Below are 26,545 nucleotides of genomic sequence, written 5' to 3' on the forward strand. Positions count from 1 at the left end.
TCGAATGTCCCCATAAATAGATGTGTTTCGTTGCAAAGTATTGATATGGTTAAACTCACTTTCTTCCTTTATTTCCATCATCCACAGACTGTTATCCCGTAAAGAAACAAATGGGAATGAGTAAGATTCTGATCATCGGAGCAACAGGTTATATAGGAAAATTCCTTGTAGAGGCCAGTGCAAAGGCTGGCCATCCTACTTTCATACTTGTTAGGAAATCCACCCTCTCTCATCATGTCAAATCTTCCTTGATCGAATTCTTTAAGAAGCTTGGCGTCACGTTTATCACTGTCAGTATTGTATAAATGGCATATTTTTCGTACATCCTCTTCTTGTAAACTTACACCTTTTTTTATGTTAAACTGTAGTTTATGTAAAAGTAAACGACAATAACTTTGTAATTTCTTTTCTTTATCCTCTAAGGTGTATGAAAACCAGAACCATATATATTCTATAGCTCAGAACATATAGTTCTTTATAGATAACGTGACAGAATTATAATTTTATAATTTTCAGGGAGACTTGTATGACCATCAGAGTCTAGTGAAGGTGGTAAAACAAGTAAATGTGGTGATCTCGACTATAGGCCTCATGCAACTAGGTGATCAAGTTAAAATAATAGATGCAATCAAGGAAGCCGGTAATGTTAAGGTATCAAATTATTTTGCTATCCCGACTTACAATATTAGATTTTAATAGTTTTTCATATTTTTTGTTTCAAATTTTCTTTTTAAAATTGGCAGCGTAATATCAGTCATTTAAGTTCAAACAATTTCATATTAGTCCTATGAGTGGATTAATCGCTAACCTTTTCAAAAATCATGTAGAGACATGGATTATTAGATTTAAATAAGAAGTATACAAACAATAAGAAGGGTCATAGTTAATTTAATCTATTGATCTTGGATTTAACGGTTGAAAGAAATTAGTTTGTGGGAAGTTGGGATAAGATCGGTATCATACCCGTAACCTGTACCTGTACCCGAAAGTACTCGTGTCAAAAATCAGTAAATATGGATACCCATACCCGTACCCGAATTTTATGGTACATGTGCCGGTACGGGTACGAATACAGGTACTTTATGTATGGTACTCGCTTTGTTACCACCTTTTCTTCTTTTAAATGAATCTCCATTAAACTTGGTATCAATACTGGTACGGTACCGACAATCAATTATTGTAATATCAAAACTAAAACCATAATATCACAACCAAAAGATAATACCAAAACTAAAAGTGAAACAAATCAATTGTAATAGATATTCATTCATGGTGGCCGTTACTAGTTATTGATTTGAAAAAGAAAAGAAGAGAACTAGGGTTTGATTGATTTGATTAGAACTGCTAGTATTTAATATTTTGATTACCAATGGTTTTGAAAATTTCACTTGAAGCTTTGAGGATATTCAAATAAAAGCACAGTTAGAGTTACGAGTTTTGGAAATCCCAATAAAAACCCTTATGTAAGCCCCCGGTCCCGGTTCCCTACTTTGACGTTAGATTTACTCATAAACACATTTCTAAATATCATAGTTAATTAAAACTTTTGCGGAATAAATAAAAGTCAACTCATCATTACAAACATTTAAAACTTTTCTTTAAAACATAACATAAAGTAGCTTATTAAAACATCATGACAAATCTTCATTGGATGCCAGTCCCTTCAAATCATGCCATGTGTCTCTCTTTCAAGCCAGCTGCTTCAATCTATTTACCTGCGTACATAATAAAAGTCAGCTACGCTGAGTGAGTTTTAGTTAACCAGATAACATACTTACATACACATACACGTGCCCGAAGGTATGTATTACCTACTTATCATTCTTCCACACACACACACACACACACACACACGTTCATTCTCTCATACTCTCTTCCTTTAACATACACAGTACGACCATAATTATCCTTTCATTATAAAGAGCATTTCGCCCTACATACCTCGGATATTATTAGGGTCCGGTACCCTCCATCCTCGGATCTTATTAGGGGTCCGGTACCCTCCATCCTCGAATATTATTAGGGTCAGGCACCCTCCATCCTCGGATATTATTAGGGTCTGGTACCCTTCTTTCCATGCAACCATAATTTCATTTCATACATACCATGTTTTATCATTCATACATGCTTTGTAGAAAATTACATACCCTAACACTTACCTTTCTTGGCAGTATGTGCAATATCCGAAGATCGTTCACGTACCGACAAGCATTCATTCATGACCTCGATAACTATTACACATATTATATATGGCATACACTTACCATTTAAGGTAAGTGTATTAACTATTCACATCGAGTATGCACACAGCCCCGAAAACATAACAAGGAAATGGGGCTAGAAACTCACATGTAGATGATTCTTCTCAGAGTTTACTGTTATGGCCTTCTTAAGTTGTGCACAGCTAACTGTGTGTTAATCATAGTATCAATTAACTACTTTCTAGCTATACCATACTTCTAAGTTATTGTAATCCCTAGCTACGAGGGTCCGGGGGCAGCGCCCCTGGCAGTGGGGTTCTAGGGGCGGCAACACTTAGCGTGGTCCAAGGGGCAGAGCCCCTGGCTAGGGTTAAGCTGAAATTTTTATTTTCATTAATAAGTCTTTACTAAAACCTCATCAGAAAACTGAATTTCAATTGTTTCACTAAATCAAATCTTCATTTTAAACATTACCTTTCATTATTAACTATTTACTTATTTGTAGTCCATATCTGTCATTTACGTATGTATACGTTGCTTATCTTTCGTTTATTCGGAAAATCATTTTAACATGTTTGTATAACCATTATGGGCATATATGTCCTATAAGCGCGTAAGTTCCTCATAGGAAAATAAGCTATTTACAATGTATAAGTCATCCTAAGCGTATAAGTCCATTGGCATATAAATCTCCTTAGGCGTGTAAGTTATAGTTGGCGTATAAGTCTCCTTAGGCGTGTAAGTTATAGGTGGCGTATAAGTGGTTCCAATGTGTAAGTGGTCTTGGTGCATAAGTCTCACATATACATTTGTATACATATACGGCACATACATATACGTTACATGCATGCATATACGCAGTTTACATACTTATACGGCTAAGCACTTACAGGTCGTCACTTATGCGCTGCGTACAAACATACACGCTCCATACTTATACGACACCTACTTATACGCTGCACTTATACGACGTATAAACTTATACGGCGTATAAGTGCAGGTCAGCCCTATTTTACACGTTTTTAAGGTTTTTCTTTGATTCCGGTGCCGTCAGCCGCTGTTTATCACCATGGTTGGTCGGGGTTTGATCGTTTATGGTCTGAGTAGCTTCGGGGTGTCCAGATCTGAGCTAAGATGACCCTTAAGCTCGTTCTTGGTTGATTAAATACCCGAATAAAGTTAGATCTAGATTCAAACGGATCATTCGGCATCACGGGGCTGCGGTGTCGGGTTCTACTATGTTGGGTCAGCTGAGATAACTCATTTCTTACCTTTGGTTGGTCTCGGATCGTTGACTATAGAAGAGTAGAAAGTGTTTGGCTTAAGTGTGTGTTTTTGAAGGTGTAGGCTATGGTGTAGAGATGGATGAAAAATGGAAAGGATTAGGGTTTAAGGGGTATTTATACTCCCTTAAGCCCATGGACCTAAGGCCCATATTTCCTTTTTAGTTCATTTTTTAATTTTATCTTTTAAGCCTATTTATCCTTCCATCTTTATTATTATATTATTTATCTACTAATTCAAGTAAGTTTTTTCATCATAAATATATAATATATTAAATATTATTTTTATAAATTTCGGGATGTTACACCTTACATATTCCTAAAGGGTACTGAGTACCCGTAATATCCATACATATACCCGAAAGAACCCGTACATAAAATCAGTAAATCTGAGTACCCGTAACGAATAGACAGACACGGGTACGAGTACGAATATTCGTGGAAGAAACCTCATCCCTAGTGGGAAAGGAAAGGGATACGGGGAATATACAATATTTGTAGGTTTTCTCACTCTGTATGTAAAACACATGTTAATTCTTATATTATATTAAAACATTCATAACATTTTTATACAAGATTTTTTTTAAAGTTCACTATAATAACAAACGTTGTTTCTCTTTAATATGAGTATGACTTTGTTGTATAAAAATAATAAATAAAAGTTAAATTGTTTCTCTTTATATGTAAAACACATAAATTTTTTACTAATCATTGTGTTTTAGTCATTGTATATTACGTTCATTGTTTTTTATTCGTGATTGACATTTGGCATTCACTTAAGTTGAGAAAAAGAGTATTATGTCCGTCGTGTAATATTTATTTATCGTTGTGTTTTATGTATTAGGACTAAACAATGGTGTATTTTAATTATTACAACTTTCAGATTTCATTTAAATAAAAAAGGCACAACCATGGATATTAAGACATAAGGATAAGTAAAAAGATACAATGACGAACCTTAAACACAATAAAGAACATAAAAGACAAAATGTTGAGTAGAAAACCCGAGCAACAGGAAAACGTAGTTTTTTTTTAATTTTTTATTTAGCAACAATTGTTAGCATATAAAGAAAAAAAACGTTTGTTTTTATGGTGAAATTTATTTATTTAATTTTTAAATGTTGTTTAGAAAAGTTACGAGCATTTTACAAACTTGTGGTAATTAACATGTGTCTTGTATATGAAGAGATAAAATACGAGTTATTCAATTTATGTCATTCGTTTTTAATCCGCAATTGACACACAACCATCAATAATGCCTTCTTATACTTCTTATTTTTCATACACTTCTCATTACAACTTGACACAACAATTATAATCCACGAGTGTTGAATATATATATATATAGGTAAAAGAGGGAATACGCAAATCGTTTATCGTACAATAGGTACACGAGTGTCTGGAGCGTCCATCTTCAATAACCATCCTAACCTAAAATCACAATTACGCGAGCCGGCCTCCCTCAACCTCTTCTCTCGTCGATTCCGTCCACCTTCACCATAGCCGTTCAACGATTCCGTCCACCATCCACCTTCGCGACCACCATCTTCTTTTGACACAACCATCGATCGTTGCTCACATGTCAGTTGATTAAATTGCCCAATTGAAATTGAAATTGTTGAACTAATTGATCAATTAAACTTTGAAATTGGTCCAATTAATCATCAATTTGAAGTTTCAATTAATAAATTTTGAGTTTTTGAAGAAACCCAGTTGCAGACGTTTCATATTTTGTTAATATGGTCGAATCATTGATCAAATTAACAGTCGATTGATGATTGTTTGATGATTATGAGATTATATGAAGTGATTTCAGTGTTCAATTTCATGTTTACATGTGTTTAATTTCTTTTTTTTTTGTTAGTTTTAGAAGTTCTGAAAAGCCAGAACTTCTAAACTTTTTATCAGATCCAGAACTTCTAAACTTTATTAAACAACCTGAACTTCTTAGAACGTATTAGAATGTTTAAAGATGTTCATTTTTTTAACACCCAGTGCTTCGTTGAATGTATTAGAACGTTTAAAGATTTCTTTTTTGGTCAGAACGTTTAAAGGTCTTCAGTTTTGTTTCGGAACGTTTAAACATAATATTTTGAACTCTAATCAGAGCTCGATTGAGTGCGTTATTTATGCAATTCCATAATTTATTGATCAATCTAAATGCTTCTACACATCAATCCGATTGTTTAATCATCATTTTGGTGTTTATTTTGGTCAGAATATTTAAACTTTGAACAGAACGTTTAAACATGAACCATAATCATAGCTCAATTAAGTGTGTTAATCTGTATTTTCATAATCGATTGATGATTCTAAAGCCTCTTACACATCAATTCGATTGATTAAATCATCAATTTTTTTTATCAATTTGAAGATTTTTAATGTTCAGAGATGTTCTTTTCAATTTTGGGTTTTGACTTGAGATTTCATACTGTAAGTTGTGATTAGACTTTAGAAATTGGATGAGATAGATTAAGGATTTCTTAATTTGGATCGGAATCGATTTTAAAACGATGAATTTGATCGCGAACTACTGTTTGGGTTATTTACCAAACTGCCACCCGCGTGAAATTGAAATCGATGACCAGCAGTGTCGCGTACGTAATGTATGATAAGTGATTATTGTACAATAACTCACTACGCGACACTTTTAGTCATCGATTTCAATTTCACGCGGGTGGCAGTTTGGTAAATAACCCAAACAGTAGTTCGCGATCAAATTCATCGATTTAAAATCGATTCCGATCCAAATTCAGAACTCCTTAATCTATCTCATCCAATTTCTAAAGTCTAATCACAACTTACAGTATGAAATCTCAAGTCAAAACCCAAAATTGAAAAGAACGTCACTGAACATTAAAAATCTTCAAATTGATCAAAAAATGATGATTTAATCAATCGAATTGATGTGTAAGAGGCTTTAGAATCATCACTCGATTATGAAAATACGTATTAACACACTTAATTGAGCTATGATTAGGGTTCATGTTTAAATGTTCTGCTCAAAGTTTAAACGTTCTGACCAAAATAAATACCAAAATGATGATTAAACAATCAAATTGATGTGTAGAAGCATTTAGATTCATCAATCAATTATGGAATTGCAGAAATAACTCACTCAATCGAGCTCTGATTAGGGTTCAAAATATTATGTTTAAACGTTCCGAAACAAAACTGAAGACCTTTAAACGTTCTGACCAAAAAATAACATCTTTAAACGTTCTAATACATTCAAAGAAGTTTTGGGTGTTCAAAAAAAACGAACATCTTTAAACATTCTAATACGTTTTAAGAAGTTCAGGGTGTTTAAAAAAGTATTGAATTTCTGATAAAGTTTAGAAGTTCTAAGAAGTTTTGGGTGTTTAAACTGGTAAAGTTTAGAAATTCTAAGAAGTTCTGGGTGTTCAAAATTGATAAAGTTTAGAAGTTCTGGGTGTTCAGAACTTCTAAAACTAACAAAAAAAATAAAATTAAACACCTGTAAACATGAAATTGAACATTGAAATCACTTCATATAATCTCATAATCATCAAACAATCGTCAATCACCGTTAATTTGATCATTGATTCGATCTTATGAACAAAATATGGAACGTCTGCAACTGAGTTTACTCAAAACTCAAAATTGATTAATTAAAACTTCAAATTGATGATTAATTTGACCAATTTCAAAGTTTAATTGATCAATTAGTGCAACAATTTCAATTTCAATTGGTCAATTTTATCAACTGACCTGTGAAAAAGGCGTGACGAGGAAGATGGTGTTCACGACGGTACCGTCGACGATCGCGACGGTAGATGCAACCATTGGATGGTGACGGTGAAGGCGTACGGAATCGATGGAGCAGAGGATCAGAACGGTTGCGTGTTTTTTGAAAATCGATGGTGAAGAAACTCACGTACCTATTGTATGATAAGGGATTATTATATTTGATCATTTATATATATATATATATATATATATATATATATATATATATATATATATATATAATATTAAGTCATGTTGTGCTGAGATATCATTTTTCATATCGTGTTTTATCATGTGGTCAATTCTATTTCTATTAGGATGGGTGGGACCATCTGATTTTTTCTTTTGATGGCGAATGGCTCTATTATGACTTTTTGAGGGTAAGATGTCTTTTTATATTTCTTATTTTCCCTACCCTTCTCATTACAACTTGACCCAACAATTATAATCCACGAGTACGAAATATATATATTAAATTAAGTCATGTTGTGGCTGCGATATCAACTTTCATATCGTCTTTTATCATGTGGCCAAGTCTATTTCTGTTACAGATGGGTGGGACCATCTGTTTTTTTTTTCCTTTTTTTCCCTTTTATCTATTACGACTTTATGAGGGTAAGATGTTGTATAAGAGCATAGTACAGAGAAAATACGGTAATTTTTTCAGTACATTTGTAAAGGTATTGTTCACACCCAATAATTTTTAAATCTATTTTAAAAGTAATTGTAAATGGAAAAGAGAGAATATGTAATGATTTTTAATGTAAATTTAGATTTAAAGATATAGAAAGGGACGTGATTTTTCTAATGAGATGGAAAAGATGATTTTTTTTTTCCATAATAATTGTAGTTGGAAAAACTGGTTGTCGAATTGACAATATCAAACAAGAATCAACTATTATAATAAACAAAAACCTTTGTTGTGTCACATGACACCTAATTGTTCAATTTTTTGCCAAGTGACAACATTATTGTTCAATTTTGCAAGTCATAATTATCTAATTAAAACAATTAATAAATATTTTAAGCATTTCATATTAATGATTTATCTAAAATTTTATAGTAGTAAATAAGGTAAAAAAGTCATAACTATCTAATTAAAACAATTAACAAATATTTTAAACATTCCATATTAATTATTTATCTATAATTTTGTATTAGTAAAAAAAGTAAAAAAAAATTAGAAATAAAAGAATGTATGTAGAACTTTTGAAACTCATTTTAGTGTGTGTAAATTTGCATTGTATGTTTTTAGTTTATTAGTGACTGAATTAGAAGTTGCTACGAGTCGTCTTTATTCTAAGCAATACGAAAATGGTTTATCTCATTTGATTATTTTTTACTATTAATTATATAAAATAAACTTTTTTATATATATTGATAAATTTTGATAAAGTGACATAATTCAGCACTCTAGGAGAATTATAGATTGATGATGGTGCATACCAGTACTCTTTCTTTCAGATCTAATAATTATTTGCACTTTTTTGTCATATGTTAACTGATAGTGAAATTCATTGTGCTTATTCATTGTCACTAACTTGCATTAACTAGAGTTTCGGGCCAAACTAATATAGAAAATGAGTTTTTTTAATCCCTAAAATACACTGGTATCATGGTGAGTTTTGTTTCCTTGATGATACCCATCTATATTTATGAAGCAAAATTCATATCTTATTGGAAGAGTATTATGGTGATGATGACATTGTGTTGTTTGTTATAGGCACAACACTTGTTTTTTAATATCTTACAAGTTAAGACTATAAAGTATACTTGACTATAACACAATGTGACATAATTCAGCACTCTAGGAGAATTATAGATTGATGATGGTGCATACCAGTACTCTTTCTTTCAGATCTAATAATTATTTGCACTTTTTTGTCATATGTTAACTGATAGTGAAATTCATTGTGCTTATTCATTGTCACTAACTTGCATTAACTAGAGTTTCGGGCCAAACTAATATAGAAAATGAGTTTTTTTAATCCCTAAAATACACTGGTATCATGGTGAGTTTTGTTTCCTTGATGATACCCATCTATATTTATGAAGCAAAATTCATATCTTATTGGAAGAGTATTATGGTGATGATGACATTGTGTTGTTTGTTATAGGCACAACACTTGTTTTTTAATATCTTACAAGTTAAGACTATAAAGTATACTTGACTATAACACAATGTGACATAATTCAGCACTCTAGGAGAATTATAGATTGATGATGGTGCATACCAGTACTCTTTCTTTCAGATCTAATAATTATTTGCACTTTTTTGTCATATGTTAACTGATAGTGAAATTCATTGTGCTTATTCATTGTCACTAACTTGCATTAACTAGAGTTTCGGGCCAAACTAATATAGAAAATGAGTTTTTTTAATCCCTAAAATACACTGGTATCATGGTGAGTTTTGTTTCCTTGATGATACCCATCTATATTTATGAAGCAAAATTCATATCTTATTGGAAGAGTATTATGGTGATGATGACATTGTGGTGTTTGTTATAGGCACAACACTTGTTTTTTAATATCTTACAAGTTAAGACTATAAAGTATACTTGACTAATATAAATGATAGGAAAATGGTTGTAATTATTGATGTTGCAAATTGATTTAATACAAAATCAGTATAAGGAGTAAGATCATGAGTAGAGTGTTCGCAATACTAATTTGTTTCTTTCAAGTTGGTTGTTTATTATTATGATTTTTTTGTGTTCTATATTCTATACAAGAATCTCAAAACTATTTGATATATGGGAGGAATGATGGTTTGATTTTCAGTTGTAACACCCCGACCGATGGCGGATTATACATCGGGGCGCCACGTATTGTTTCATTACTCGTGACACTATTTGGGTGTCAATATTTAATAAATACATTTTCATTGCGCACGCGCAGAACACGAATCGTAAAGTAACATAAATCATATCATAACTTAAAATATTCAAATAACATAATTCGTCTTGTTACATTTTAATCTAGGTCCAAAGAAAAAGAAAACATCCTACGTGTCCTTGAGATTCCCAAAAGCAGCTACAGCAAACCTGAACATGTGTTAAAATAAAACGTCAACACTTGCGTGTCGGTGAGAAATCAAGTTTAATAGATATAAATAGATAATAACAAACACTGCGCGCAACATGTGCTTAACTGGGGTTTAACATAGGGTGTAATCAGATTGTGATCAAGCCTAAATAGATCATAGCTCATAGTTCAATCCGTGCTCCCAATCGAGCACAAAAACGAATAATCATACGTGCATGTGTAAACAAAACAAGAAAACCGTAAACGATAGGTCTCCCATGTTCATCTAATGGATCCATGAAAACTTCGGAATAGGCCGAACAAAGCGGTTAATGATTCACACATACAAATAAACAGCCAAGTAAACGTCCATAACACATGGGGTTTTGCGCACATAAATTTCATAAACAAGTTTAAGACTCAAGTTGTACGAACACATGAACATCCCAAAACGTTAAAAATAAAAGGGGATTAAGTACGAGAATACTCACCTGAAAAAGGTGTGTTGAAAGATAATGCAAGAACCAACTTTTAAACAAGCACAAGTTAACCTATAAATAAGAGGTTATTGGTTTAACGATTGGTTTTTATGTCTTGAATATATGCAGTAAGTATCGATTTTTGTTAGTTAAACAAATTAAAACAAAATATATATATTTATATTTACCGAGATTCTGGGCAGAACAGAAGAGAAGACGGAGGCAAAGAGAGGAGTGGCGCTGCTGAGGAACTACGGCAGAGAGCAAAGGGAGAGAGATTTAGGGAGTGTTTAAGTGTAGTGTGTGTAGTGTTAATAAACAAGAAATTAACTTAATTTATTGGAAAAACCCAAGGGAACACAATCCCTTGAAAAGGGGAAAAGATCTTATCAAATCAAGCAAAAGATACTAAAAAGCACAAGAAAACAAAAGCAAAAGATATCAAAAGATATGCCGGCAGCTGCAGGGGATGGGGAAAAGCTGACAGGTTACAGATCAAAGCATGGGAGGTGTCAGATAAAACACTGTTCAAGACATGCAAAAGAAGATTTCAAAAGATTATGTCTGTCACTTTTTCTGTCAACCAATAGGATTGGTGCGCATGCTGCGTCGAAAGTGGCTTTTCGGACAGATGTCGGAACTGACCTACAGTGCTCATACAAAAGATAAGATATTTCAAAAACATACAGGCTGACTTAAACAGAAGAAAAGACTTAAGGTCTAGCGCGAGAAGACTCGAGCGCGCGCGAGGGCGAAGGCAGACAGAGAACAATTCTTAGCGCGCCGCGGGAAGAACTACAGTCCTTAGCGCGCCGCGGGAAGAACTACAATCCTTAGCGCGTCGCGGGAAGAACTACAATTCTTAGCGCGTCGCGGGAAGAACTAAAATCCTTAGCGCGCCGCTGGAAGAACTACCATTCTTAGCGCGCTGTGGGAACAGTTCGCCTCGCGTATCGCAGGAACAGTTGGTCTTCGCGCAGGCTTCCTTGTAAGGAGTCTGGCGCGTGGAGCTGCGCAGACATCCTTAGGCAGGAAGAACCAAAGGACAAGCAAAGAGTTAAGAGAAAAAGGGGTTCAAGGCTTAAGGGTTAAGCAGAGGGGCGGGACGGCGACAAGAGAGAAAAGAGGCGGGACGGCGACAAGAGAGAAAAGAGACGGGACGGCGACAAGAGAGAGAAAGAGGCGGGACGGCGACAAGAGAGAAAAGAGACGGGACGGCGACAAGAGAGAGAAAGAGGCGGGACGGCGGAAAGAAATTATTATTATTAGTAAGTAATATAAAAATATATAAATATATATATAATTTATTTAATGTTAAATTTACAATGATTAATAATCAAATTTTAAATTATAAAAAGAATCGGATTCGAAAACGGGTACCTGGGTCGGGTCGGATTTGGCAGTTGTCACAGTCTCCCCTACTTTAAGAAATTTCGTCCCGAAATTTATCTCGAATTAGGAAGCGCAGAGAAAAGGTGCGGGTACTTGATCTTCATTTGATCTTCCCTTTCCCAAGTGAACTCGGCTCCGCGCTTGGACTGCCAACGAACTTTGACAATAGGGATGCGACTGCGCTTGGTTTGCTTTACCTCGCGATCCATAATCTCAACAGGCTTCTCAACGAAATGCATAGATTCATCAACTTGAACTTCATCAAGTGGTATGTGGAGGTTCTCGTCAGCTAAACATTTCTTGAGATTGGATACATGGAAAGTTGGATGCACATTGCTGAGCGCGGGCGGCAGGTCCAGTTTGTAGGCAACTTTTCCCACCCTCGCAAGAATCTTGAATGACCAACATAACGAGGTGCAAGCTTACCTTTCTTCCCAAAGCGGACAACACCCTTCCAGGGCGACACTTTGAGGAGAACAAGATCACCAACTAGAAATTCGAGAGGCTTCCGCCTGCGATCTGCGTAACTCTTCTGTCGGCTTCTGGCAGTCAGCAGATGATCACGGATCTTGGCGATTTTATCGGTTGTCTCTTGAACTAGTTCGGGTCCTGTGATTTGAACTTCACCCACTTCGCTCCAACAAATAGGTGAGCGGCACTTTCGACCGTAAAGTGCTTCAAATGGGGCCATACCGATGCTGGAATGATAGCTGTTATTATAAGAGAACTCGATCAGGGGTAGGTGTGAATCCCAATTGCCTCCAAAATCAAGAACACAAGATCGAAGCATATCCTCAAGGGTTTGGATGGTTCGCTCAGACTGTCCGTCAGTCTGAGGATGATATGCAGTACTCATGTCCAAACGAGTTCCTAACGCAGTTTGGAGAGATTTCCAAAAGCGAGATATAAAACGGCCATCGCGATCGGATATGATGCTCAAGGGAGTGCCATGACGGCAGAAAATTTCTTTAACATATAGATGCGCAAGTTGTTCAACACGGTAGGTTTCACGAATGGGCAGAAAGTGGGCAGACTTGGTCAATCGATCCACTATTACCCAAATGCTATCATGTTTGCTTGCGGTCAAGGGTAACTTGGTGATAAAGTCCATTGCTATACTTTCCCATTTCCACGTAGGAATTTCAGGTTGTTCGAGCAAACCAGATGGGCGTTGATGTTCAGCTTTTACCTTAGAACAAGTTAGGCATTTAGCTACGAACACAGCAATATCCTTTTTCATACCAGGCCACCAATAAGAAAGGCGCAAATCTTTGTACATTTTGTCAGCACCAGGATGAACGGAATACCGAGTTTTGTGCGCTTCACTCAGTATGACAGAGCGAAGATTCTCATCATTGGGAATCCAGATGCGATTGAGATAACAGAGAATTCCGTTCAGGTTAGGGACTAGATGCGCTTCTGCACCACACGCTAACTCGGCGCGTAGGTTGCCTTTGCTGATCGATGCGCGCTGCGCGTCGCGAATGCGCGATTCAAGATCGTTTTGGATCGGCGCGAAATGAAGCTGCGTGCGCGGCAAGATACAATTGAGTTGACTGGGTTTGCGGCTGAGCGCATCGGCTACCACATTAGCCTTTCCAGGGTGATATCGGATCTCACAATCGTAATCGCTGATGAGTTCGTTCCATCGGCGTTGTCTCATGTTAAGTTCCTTTTGATCAAAAATGTGCTGAAGGCTTTTATGGTCTGTGTAAATGATACACTTAGTCCCATAGAGGTAGTGTCTCCAGATTTTTAAGGCAAATACAACTGCACCAAGTTCGAGGTCGTGAGTCGTATAATTCTTTTCATGAATTTTGAGTTGCCTAGACGCGTAAGCGATAACCTTGCCTCGTTGCATAAGTACACAACCGAGACTTTGGTTGGAGGCATCACAATAAACGACAAAGTCATCAGTACCCTCAGGTAACTCTAGAACAGGAGCTTCGCACAACAATTGCTTGAGCGCTTGAAAGGCTTCTTCTTGCTTCGAGCCCCAAATATACGGTTTGCCTTTGTGCGTTAATGCTGTTAAAGGCAAGGCGATTTTTGAGAAGTTCGAGATGAATCGCCGGTAGTAACCAGCTAAGCCCAAAAAGGAACGGATTTCGGTAGGAGTGGACGGTGTAATCCAGTTCTTGATTGCTTCAATTTTGGATGGGTCGACATGAATACCCATCTTGTTTACAACATGACCAAGAAACTGTACTTCATCAGACCAAAACTCGCACTTGGAGAGTTTGGCATAGAGTTGTTCGGTTCGAAGCTTTTGCAACACCAACAGAAGATGTTGTTCATGCTCGGCCTTGGTTTTGGAATATACCAGACCGTCATCGATAAACACGATCACGAATCGGTCCAAGAAAGATCTACACACCCGGTTCATTAGATCCATGAAGACAGCGGGTGCGTTGGTTAAACCGAAGGGCATGACCAAGAATTCAAAATGACCGTAGCGGGTTCGAAAAGCAGTCTTGGGAATATCCTCTTCGCGGATACGCAACTGGTGATAGCCAGAACGGAGATCGATTTTGGAGAAACAAGAGGCACCTTGGAATTGGTCAAAGAGGTCGTCAATACGCGGTAAGGGATACCGGTTCTTAATGGTGAGCTTGTTCAGCTCGCGGTAATCGATACACATGCGAAACGAACCGTCTTTCTTTTTAACGAACAACACCGGAGCACCCCACGGCGAAGAGCTAGGGCGAATGAATCCTTTATCGGTCAACTCTTGAAGTTGACTTGCCAATTCTTGCATTTCAGCGGGTGCAAGTCGATAAGGAGATTTGGCTACGGGGGATGCACCAGGGACAAGATCAACACGAAACTCGACTTCCCGAGCGGGAGGTAAACCAGAAAGATCATCGGGGAAGACTTCAGGAAAGTCACGCACGATGGGAATTTCAGAAAGTTTCTTCTTTCCTTCATCGGGTTTGACCACATGAGCTAAGAACGCTACACATTTCTTCCGCAAAAGTCTTCGGGCTTCAGTGCATGACATAAGTTTAAGACCGTTAGATGGTTTCTCGCCGTAGATATGAAGATCTTGACCATTTTCCCGAGGAATGCGAATCAACTTCTTGGCGCAGATTACTTCGGCGCGATTTTGCGAGAGCCAGTCCATTCCAATAATCACATCAAAACTTCCAAGAGGCATGGGAATGAGGTCGATTAGAAAATCATGTTCATTAAGGTTAAGCGTGCAATCTTTGATCACGGAGTTTATTAAAATAGTTTCACCATTAGCCAATTCAACTGAAAAGTTTTCGTTTAAGTTTACTCGCGGTCGCGCAAGTTTTTGTTCAAATGCGCGAGAAATAAAACTTCTATCGGCGCCAGTATCAAAAAGTATAGATGCATATTGTCCGTTAAGTAAAAATGTACCATTAACCACGTCATTATTCGCTTGCGCTTGGTGCGCGGTTATATTAAAAGCTCGGCCGCGCGTCACTTGGTTTGAAATTTGGTTAACCGGATTAGCTTGCGTAATTTGTACTTGCAGTCTCGGGCACGCGTTCCGGAAATGACTGGGGTCACCGCAGTTATAGCACGACCTGGGTCGTGGATTAGGGTATGTTGGTTGTGGGTTTAGCGGGTAAGTTGGTGGTGTTTGCGCGATTGGGTTGGCGGGAAGGACTCTACAGTTCTCAGCAGTGTGACCAGTACGGCCACATCGGTTACATTGTCGGCACGGGACTTGAGTTGGATGGTGAAGTCTACAGGTTGGGCAAAAGGGTTGGTTTCCTGTGTAAGGTTTCTTAGTTGACGGGGCAGGGAGTGCGGGATTGGTTAAGGCATAGTTATGGACTACAGGGGGTGTTGGGTAGGTTGACAGTGGGTTAGGAGCGTATACTGGAGGTTGGTAGGCGGGTTGCTGGACCACGAGCGGGTTGGTAAGCGCGTAGGTTTGATGATTGGGTCTGCTCCTACGCTTGAGGTTGTTACGGTTTGAGGGTTCTGGCTTGGTTTCTGTTGGTTCTGGGACAGTCTTGGTGAGTTTGGTCTTCTCGGCTCCCCGCAGGAACAGGGTTCCTGTCCTGACATGGTTGTCGCTGAGCACAGCGGCCAACTCGATGGCGTCAGAGAGGGTTGCTGGGTTCCTGGCCCATACAGAATCTTGAATTTCCATGGGAAGACCCCCAAGAAACTTCTCGATGGCTCGGCGGGAAGGGGTAACTAGGTGTGGGACCAGCAAACTTAGTTCGTGGAAGCGCGTAGCGTACTCGCGCGCTTCGCCACTGTACTGCTTCAAGTTCCAAAATTCCTCCTCAAGGCGCTTTATTTCGTTGGGAGGGCAGAATTCTCTAGTCAAAAGTTCATTGAATTCCTCCCAGAGCATGCTAGAAGCAGCCTTTGCGCCACGCGCGTGAGCTACTCCGTTCCACCAAGTAAGCGCCCTTGATTCTAGGACACTTGAGGCGTATAAGGTTCGTCGGTCTGGAGGGCATTGGGTATGGAGGAAGGTGTTCTCAATTTTCTCGAGCCATTGGAGCATTACGGTGGCTCCTTCAAGCCCTGTGAATTTCGGAGGGTTACCCGCATTAAAGGATTTAATATTGTATCCGGAGGGGTTGGTATTATTTTGGTTTAAGGCTTGGGCTATTGCGGCGGCCATTTCCTGGGAACGACGCTGCATACGTCTGCGCGAGGCTTCTCTCCTCTGATGACGGCGAGCTGATAGCGGAGGCATTCTATAAAAGTTTTAGTTTTTTTTTTGTTAATATCTTGGTATGGGAAATCGTTTTAGCGCAAAGTATATCATTGTAAAGCTTGTTTCGCGGAGTTAAATGCTATCAAATTTTGAAGTAAAATATGAATTTAAATGCAAACTTAATACAGGTAATGAATTCGAATTGAAAATCGACAATTCATGTATCACCATGACTTTTCAAATCTTCAATTTAAAATATCGAGTAAATGAGCATTGAAGGTTGACAATTCATGTATCACCATGACTTTTCAAATCTTCAATTTAAAATATCGAGTAAATGAATATTGGAGATTGACAATTCATGTATCACCATGACTTTTCAAATCTTCAATTTAAAATATCGAGTAAATGAATATTGGAGATTGACAATTCATGTATCACCATGACTTTTCAAATCTTCAATTTAAAACATAAAGTTAATGGGGATTGAAAATCAACTATTCATGTATCACCATGACTTTTTGGATTTTCAATGTTAAGTCCCAACAACAAACGAATATGCAAGTAAAGAAACAAATTGAAATTTAACAATAAAAATCGAAAGATCGCGAAATAAAATATGAAATCATGTGCTGCGTATACGCAAGCATATTTTATAAATATCGAGTAATTAACAATTAGCGCGCAAACATGAGATTTCTCATGCGCGAGAAGGGACTCTTAGGTATTCTAGGTCGTTACGTCTAACCACCTATCCTAAAGTCACGGAGCTCTGATACCAATCTGTAACACCCCGACCGATGGCGGATTATACATCGGGGCGCCACGTATTGTTTCATTACTCGTGACACTATTTGGGTGTCAATATTTAATAAATACATTTTCATTGCGCACGCGCAGAACACGAATCGTAAAGTAACATAAATCATATCATAACTTAAAATATTCAAATAACATAATTCGTCTTGTTACATTTTAATCTAGGTCCAAAGAAAAAGAAAACATCCTACGTGTCCTTGAGATTCCCAAAAGCAGCTACAGCAAACCTGAACATGTGTTAAAATAAAACGTCAACACTTGCGTGTCGGTGAGAAATCAAGTTTAATAGATATAAATAGATAATAACAAACACTGCGCGCAACATGTGCTTAACTGGGGTTTAACATAGGGTGTAATCAGATTGTGATCAAGCCTAAATAGATCATAACTCATAGTTCAATCCGTGCTCCCAATCGAGCACAAAAACGAATAATCATACGTGCATGTGTAAACAAAACAAGAAAACCGTAAACGATAGGTCTCCCGTGTTCATCTAATGGATCCATGAAAACTTCGGAATAGGCCGAACAAAGCGGTTAATGATTCACACATACAAATAAACAGCCAAGTAAACGTCCATAACACATGAGGTTTTGCGCACATAAATTTCATAAACAAGTTTAAGACTCAAGTTGTACGAACACATGAACATCCCAAAACGTTAAAAATAAAAGGGGATTAAGTACGAGAATACTCACCTGAAAAAGGTGTGTTGAAAGATAATGCAAGAACCAACTTTTAAACAAGCACAAGTTAACCTATAAATAAGAGGTTATTGGTTTAACGATTGGTTTTTATGTCTTGAATATATGCAGTAAGTATCGATTTTTGTTAGTTAAACAAATTAAAACAAAATATATATATTTATATTTACCGAGATTCTGGGCAGGACAGAAGAGAAGACGGAGGCAAAGAGAGGAGTGGCGCTGCTGAGGAACTACGGCAGAGAGCAAAGGGAGAGAGATTTGGGGAGTGTTTAAGTGTAGTGTGTGTAGTGTTAATAAACAAGAAATTAGCTTAATTTATAGGAAAAACCCAAGGGAACACAATCCCTTGAAAAAGGGAAAAAGATCTTATTAAATCAAGCAAAAGATACTAAAAAGCACAAGAAAACAAAATCAAAAGATATCAAAAGATATGCTGGCAGCTGCAGGGGATGGGGAAAAGCTGACAGGTTACAGATCAAAGCATGGGAGGTGTCAGATAAAACACTGTTCAAGACATGCAAAAGAAGATTTCAAAAGATTATGTCTGTCACTTTTTCTGTCAACCAATAGGATTAGTGCGCATGCTGCGCCGAAAGTGGCTTTTCGGACAGATGTCGGAACTGACCTACAGTGCTCATACAAAAGATAAGATATTTCAAAAACATACAGGCTGACTTAAACAGAAGAAAAGACTTAAGGTCTAGCGCGAGAAGACTCGAGCGCGCGCGAGGGCGAAGGCAGACAGAGAACAATTCTTAGCGCGCCGCGGGAAGAACTACAGTCCTTAGCGCGTCGCGGGAAGAACTACAGTCCTTAGCGCGCCGCGGGAAGAACTACAATTCTTAGCGCGCCGCGGGAAGAACTACAATCCTTAGCGCGTCGCGGGAAGAACTAAAATCCTTAGCGCGCCGCGGGAAGAACTACCATTCTTAGCACGCTGTGGGAATAGTTCGCCTCGCGTATCGCAGGAACAGTTGGTCTTCGCGCAGGCTTCCTTGTAAGGAGTCTGGCGCGTGGAGCTGCGCAGACATCCTTAGGCGGGAAGAACCAAAGGACAAGCAAAGAGTTAAGAGAAAAAGGGGTTCAAGGCTTAAGGGTTAAGCAGAGGGGCGGGACGGCGACAAGAGAGAAAAGAGGCGGGACGGCGACAAGAGAGAAAAGAGACGGGACGGCGACAAGAGAGAGAAAGAGGCGGGACGGCGACAAGAGAGAAAAGAGACGGGACGGCGACAAGAGAGAGAAAGAGGCGGGACGGCGGAAAGAAATTATTATTATTATTAGTAAGTAATATAAAAATATATAAATATATATATAATTTATTTAATGTTAAATTTACAATGATTAATAATCAAATTTTAAATTATAAAAAGAATCGGATTCGAAAACGGGTACCTGGGTCGGGTCGGATTGGGCAGTTGTCACATCAGTGAGATACTTATTTGTTATGAATAAGATTTTTTGCAACAGTTTTTTTACTCTGATTTATGTAATGGGTCATAACAAGTTTCATTTGAAACAAGCCCACTTTTAGTAGGACTTTGAACATTTCGGGCAAGTTCAACTTATATTCGACCCTTTAAGTAAATTGGTCAAATTTGCTACTTATGTTCTTTTATAAATGGCAAAAAGGACAGATCGTATAATTCGGCGCAACGCATAAGAACCAGTTTGGTCGGTACAAGTTATGGTTAGAACTGATAATTTAAGAAAAACATTACCTTTGGTTCCGAACATGTTTTCATTACACTTTTTTTTTACATTTACACACAAACATAAAATTCACTACAACTGTTTAGTTTCTTGTATATTGTTGGAATTGAGTAAAATGTGTTAATAAGATGGGATGTTTGAAACTAAAAAAAATTGTGATAAAATGCCTATAACTTTATTAGTATTACAATTTATTTGTCGATATTATCAAATATACAGTTGCTCTTGCTTCTAATTTTATAACATAAGGCATAAATTAGAAAAAAAGACATAAAGTAAGCCACATAAGTTTATTTTTTTGTTGGTTATGAATGGTTAATAATTTAATATCATTAAATTCTCAATTTGAATCATTTGGTAATTTTTTTTACCGATAAAAACTTTTATAACTATTAGTTCAGTAGCAATAAATCTTGCAACTAACACAACAATATAGGGTGTTCACGGTCCGGTTTTTGCGGTTTTTGGGTCAAACATTTAGTAACGGTTTTTGATTTTTGTAAACCAAAACCAAACCGTTGAATTCTTAAATCGAATCAAACCAAACCATTCATTATGGTTTGGTTTCACGGTTTGGGCCGTAAATAATTTAAACATGTTAACGTATATAAATACAAATCGTCCATGGTCATTGCAACTTGCTGGTTTCACGTTAAAACCGTTGAATTCTTAAATCGAATCAAACCAAACCATTCATTATTGATTTAAGGTTTAATACTTTGATGAAGAAAATTGAAAGACCGGTTCATTGCAACTTGCTACAGCATTTGGAATTTGGGCTCAACCATTTTTCAATTAATGTTTAGTTAATAGTTTAATATGTTATTATGTATATGCATTTGCACTACCAGTTCATACTTAACATAAATATTGATATATATATATATATATAGAAACATGATCAAATACATTTTATTCTTAACATGAAAACAGTGAGAACCAATTTGTTGTTATGATTACTGTTATTTTTTGTTCGTCTTTGTTAATTTTCAATTATGAGACGTTATAAGTATTTGTTTATTTATATTTTGTTGTTATTATTAGATGTTTTCTTTAGCTGTTATAAGTAATTGCTTGTATATGTTGTTATTATTATGTTCTTGATTTTGATTCTTTTGTTGTAGTTTTTATGTTCTTTTCTTTGTTATTATAAGTCATTGTTTATATAGATTGGTATCGTAGTTGGTATTGTTTCTTACGTTCGCATTTTTAAATAAATTGGTATTATTTCCTACGTACTCGTGTTAAGATCAAAATATACACGAACCTTCCTCTCTATATATATATATCCTATCCTCTTATTCTAATAATGTAAAATACTTAGGCACGATGTGGTGCATTCTCATTGTTAAAATCCCGCCAAATATCTCCCTCCTATTATTCATTAAAAATTCGCGGTGCAAAATCTGGATTTTGATCCAAACCAGTTTTTATCTGATCCTATTTAAAGTTTGAATTAATCTTATTATTGAACTTAGGGTTTATTATCACCGTTCTCCGCTCTTCCTTCTAGGGATTTTACCTGGTTTGTGTTATATCTCCTAGAACTTCAATGAAACCCTAATCGACCAACCTTAAGCAACTATTTTCAATCGGGTTTAAATGGGTATGTTTTACTTTTCTAATCGATTTTTTCTGCATATTATGTAATCAATTTTTTTGTCTGTTCTAATCGATTTTTTGTCTATTACTTTTCAAGTCGTCTCACATCTCTCTCAGAAAAACAATTAGTCTGTTATTTCACATCGACCAGGTACGTTATGTTTCTCTTGGGTACTGCTTTTAGAGATTGGATTTTATTTGGTTAATTTAGTTGTCCATTGTTTGCTTCATTGATCACCTGCTCAATGATGATGATATTTATATTTATGTGTTTTTGGTGTATGAAATGCGGTATTGGTTTCATTTTTTTATTTTTGTAGTTATTCAGAACTGATGCAGGTTTTGCTAATTATAGACAAGGTTTTTCCTATTCAGTTCATTGATAATTACATTTTAATTTAGTCAATATCAAACCTTTTAACAAACTTAAATGTCAAACCCATGAAGTGTTCTGAAACAACATGTCTTTTGTATTCAATTGATGTGTCACTTGATCATGTTTTGTTTCGTCACTGATATGCTTCCTATCATTTTCGATTGTGTTTTGTACAAGTGGCCAACTATTAGTGTTGATTATATGTTGTATTGCATCTCTATGCATTTAATAAATGGATTCTAATTAACTTGATTTCTTATCTTATTAAGAAAGTTCAATTCCAAACCATGAACTGTTTTGAATCGATATGTACTTTGTATCGAGTTGATGTATCACTTTATTAAGTTTTATTACTTTTGTATTTGGATGTTTTTTGGTTGATCATGTAAATTAATGTTTCTTTACACAATCCTACAATGTTTTACTTTGGTCTAGGTCTAACACAGTGACTTATTTAAAGTATTTGGATTCATTGAGAGCATTAGAAAGTTAAGGTTCTGTATGGATATCTGTAGACTCCAGTTATAAGATTTTTAAGTACGCAAAGAAATGAGTTTATCACTTTATGAGGCCAAATGGTGAAAATCTTGAGTCCAAAAAGAGGGAGTTGGATAATAGCAACACTGATAAAGAAGCTAGGATGCTTTTGCACTATTATTTTTCATTATAATCATATATTTAATTAAAACCATAGCCATTGGGGTAGTAGGAGGGCAGTGCAGAAAGAGAGAGTCAGTTTAACCTAACAATATCTATTTATAACTCATAAATGAAAGTTGGTTGACTCATCAAGGGCGTGGATGATAACAGCAGGTTGCTTTCGCTTTCATTACGTACTTGGGTCATGTTTTTGTTGTTAGTGCATTCAGGTTGGTAACTCTTTTCAATTTAAAATTTGTTTTTTGAGTGCTTTGATAAAGCTTTATCAATTTCTATTTAATTGCGTGTATGATGAACCTAACTGGCAAGTTTTAAGCCATAAAACTTCATTAATGATTGCATTTTAACGTAATTGGGTGTTATAATAGATTATCACTCTAGCATTTGCTAGAATGAATATTTTAGGTTTTTTTGTGTTGATGGCCCATGGTAATCTTTTATGATGGGCGGGTTGGGTAATGTGTCAAAAATGGTAATCTTAGACGTGACAAACATTTATTGTTACTCAGCTTTCACAACTTTTTTCTAAGGGTCAAATGGGTCAAAATTGGCAATCCGCTCTAACTAAAAAATGTACGTTTACATGTAGGTAGAAATATTTGATGCCACAAACGGTACAGGCTACCGAAGGAATATGAAGATGGTTGAAGGTAAATGCAAGTATGTTAATGAAGCCGATCTAATATTGCATTTATTTAGAATACTGAAATCACGAATCCGTTATAATTGTTTAAATGTCTATGCAGATAATCTTTTTGGAAACAATATGATCCAAAGATTACTAAAAGAAATCAAAGGCTCAAGGTTTAGAATCCTAATTATGCAGAGGAGTTAAATCATAATAACAAAGAAACATTGAGAGTAAATTTGAAATTATTGAAAGTAAAAAAGGAGTTTCGTTGTAAGTTGTAACCTACAAAATCTCCTTATTAAAATCCACGACGTTATTGTAATTGTATGTTTTCTATAAACAACTTTGTATGGAATTTGATATCAAATATGTACATAAAGATCTACTAATTTATATGTTCATGTCTCATCCCGTATAATATACGGGTTCTAAAACTAGTAATATAATATAATATAATATAAAATATTTATATTTATAACATTAAATGTATTTAAATTAATTATACGGTTGAGTCCGGTTTTGAGCAGTTGGTTTTTGATACAAATCGTAAACCACACCGTTTACTTTGGTTTGAGATAATTGAAACCGACCGACCAAAGCTTAGGAAAAACCAACCGTGAAACCAAACCGATTGCCGGTTTGGGCGGTTTCACAGTTTCGAACCGAACCATGAACACCCTACAACATTATAATTAGAAGTAGTTTTTTTACATTTTTTAGCTCTTTTCAGAGTTTTGATGTGTTTTTTGTACATGATTATTGCAACTTGAAGAACTGGAATCATATAATAAGATAATGAATGAGATTTAATTTTTCAAACTCGTGTAATAAACGGGTTTATAACCTATTGTTAAATAGGGAAATAAGTGTCCGTTCTACTGGTATCATTTAAAGTTTATTTGCTGATTTGATTTCCTATTCCATACCTCACGTTGATTTAATGTTGCTTCTTTCATTTGTATTTCCATTTTATATTTATGTTTGTTAATTGCATTAATTTTTAGTTCGTTTTCTTATGAATTTTATTATTAAGTTTTAGGGTTTATTTTCATTATTTTTTTGTATTAGTAAATGAACATATCAGTAATTACAGATGAATGTGAAATTTTAATATTGTCAATTGTTGATGCATAACGAAGAAATTTTACCCATCCGAGTTTGGAAATGATGTGGATCGTACTCATGGAGTGGAGCCAGCGAAGGCAGTTTTCGCAATAAAGTCTAAAATCCGACGGGCTATTGAGGATGTGGGAATCCCTCATACCTATGTCTCCTCATATTGTACTTTTGGTCATTTCCTTAAGAATTATCACAGCTAGGAGCAGAAGAAGTTCCTCCCAGGGATAAAGTTGTAATCTTTGGTGAGGGAGTTGCTAAAGGTAACTTACTAAATTCAACTAGGCTTTTGAGCATTGTAATGTTATTTATTTCTAACAATATACATCATCATGTATATATATATATATATTAGTTGTTTTCAATGAAGAACATGACATAGCAACCTACACCATTAAATCTGTGGATGACCCGAGAACGCTAAACAAAATTCTTTACGTCAAGCCTTCTGGTAATATTTACTCGTTTAACGAGCTTGTGTCACTGTGGGAGAAAATGATCGGCAAACCCTTGGAGAAAACTTATTTTTATGATGATCAAGTACTGAAGAAAATACAAGGTATAATATATAAATTGTTTCTTGGATGATTTGGTCAGGTTTATCTAAAAGAGAAAAGCTGATTAGTTTAATCGTAATACATGTTTTGTTGGGTCCGTAGGCCTTTAGGCCGGCTTTGATCGAGACGTAGAAAGGAGAATATGCGGGTAGCCGACCCTAGCCCATTCTCAGCCCGTTTATGATTTCTTTTTCTTCAAATTACAAACGCTAGCTAGCTAGTTTCCATAAATTTGATCATGTACATGCACTTGTATTGTTTTAACACTTAACAAAAGATAAGGTTTATAGAGTTGATACATTAGAGCATATGTGTATGCAACTTACAACTTGCTTGGGTACATTTAAAATGTTTCAGCCTAACTATAGTACAAGTTTCATGATTACATAAAGACAAGACATAACTCGGATAGTATCATTTGTTATTCAAGGGGTTGTAATTATCACAACAACCTGCTCACTTATTATTTATCAAATGTTTTATAATTACCATCATGTAATGGTAATGTATCGCGAGTTGGCGAACACAATAGGTTTGGTTCTGCATCGATTTTGGTGGTGCAGGATTAGTGTTCCCAGGCCCGCTCCACTACTTACCTCCTTTTGTATTGAGTGTCAATTTTTCGCATCTGTTCTTTTTTTTGCAGAATCCCACTACTTACCTCCACTACTTACCTCATGTTAAGTGGAATCTCCGATCCTACTGAACATGATGTTGTCAACCGGTCACTCGGTGTTTGTAAAGGGAGATCAAACAAACTTTGAAATCGAGTGGTGTGTGTACAATATAATAGCTATGTATTGTACGTTTGTTAAGGTGTGAGTGGTATTTACTTTGTAACCGTCTTATATACATTCATGTTGTCAACTTTTTGAAGAATAATTAACCAGTAAAGAGTCAAATGCTTTGAACTGTTCTTTGTTATCAAATATCAAATCAAACACAACTTCGCGGCACGGGCATGTAGTTGCGAGTTGATACGGTCAATGCATTATGTTTACATGAAACATCCATGTTTTCACTACAAAATATTTATGGTAGCATTTACAAAAGGTCAGAGTTTGAAGAGAGTCGATCTCTTCATGACATAAGCTGCCAACATTTTCAAAAACCTGTAAGAATAAATATATTTTATATATTTATTTATATGTCCATCATTATCATTTATATTATTATAGATCAAAATAATTAATTATACCTTATTATATATTAGCTTGGTAATTGTTGATGGGCCATATTACTCTTAATAGCTAATAAGGGGTTTCCCTTTGAATGTATATATAGAGAGAATAAATTAACATCATAACCTAATCACACACACATTATAATTTTGTGTGCCTCATTTCTCCTAAACCGGGTTCCTCTCAAGAACCATAACCATCCTTAACTATACATCCAAAAGGGGAACAAGATGACAAGCATGTCGACTACATCATACCCTACTGCGGTTACTACTCTTCATGCTGTAACAAGTTCATAGGTTTAATATTTATCATGTTTTATATTTTTTACATCAACTGATCAACATGTGGAATCAGAGTGATGTTGATTAATCAGTTCTTCATGTTTTCCGTAAATCTGGAG

At 35.9% G+C, this 26,545-nt stretch overlaps 1 pseudogene across 1 annotated transcript; it reads left to right on the top strand.

Annotated features, from left to right (window-relative positions):
* LOC143564294 (phenylcoumaran benzylic ether reductase TP7-like) lies at nucleotides 1-24,992 on the top strand (annotated as a pseudogene). The gene is made up of 4 exons (XR_013140840.1): nucleotides 1-290; nucleotides 517-651; nucleotides 24,428-24,667; nucleotides 24,760-24,992. The product of XR_013140840.1 is annotated as a phenylcoumaran benzylic ether reductase TP7-like (transcript).
* Nucleotides 24,993-26,545: the final 1,553 nt, after the last annotated feature.

This window comes from Bidens hawaiensis, unplaced genomic scaffold (genome assembly GCF_021521415.1).
Source record: "Bidens hawaiensis isolate Kalapana, Puna unplaced genomic scaffold, B.hawaiensis_p1.1 tig00021974_1, whole genome shotgun sequence".
In the NCBI taxonomy this organism is placed as follows: domain Eukaryota; kingdom Viridiplantae; phylum Streptophyta; class Magnoliopsida; order Asterales; family Asteraceae; genus Bidens; species Bidens hawaiensis.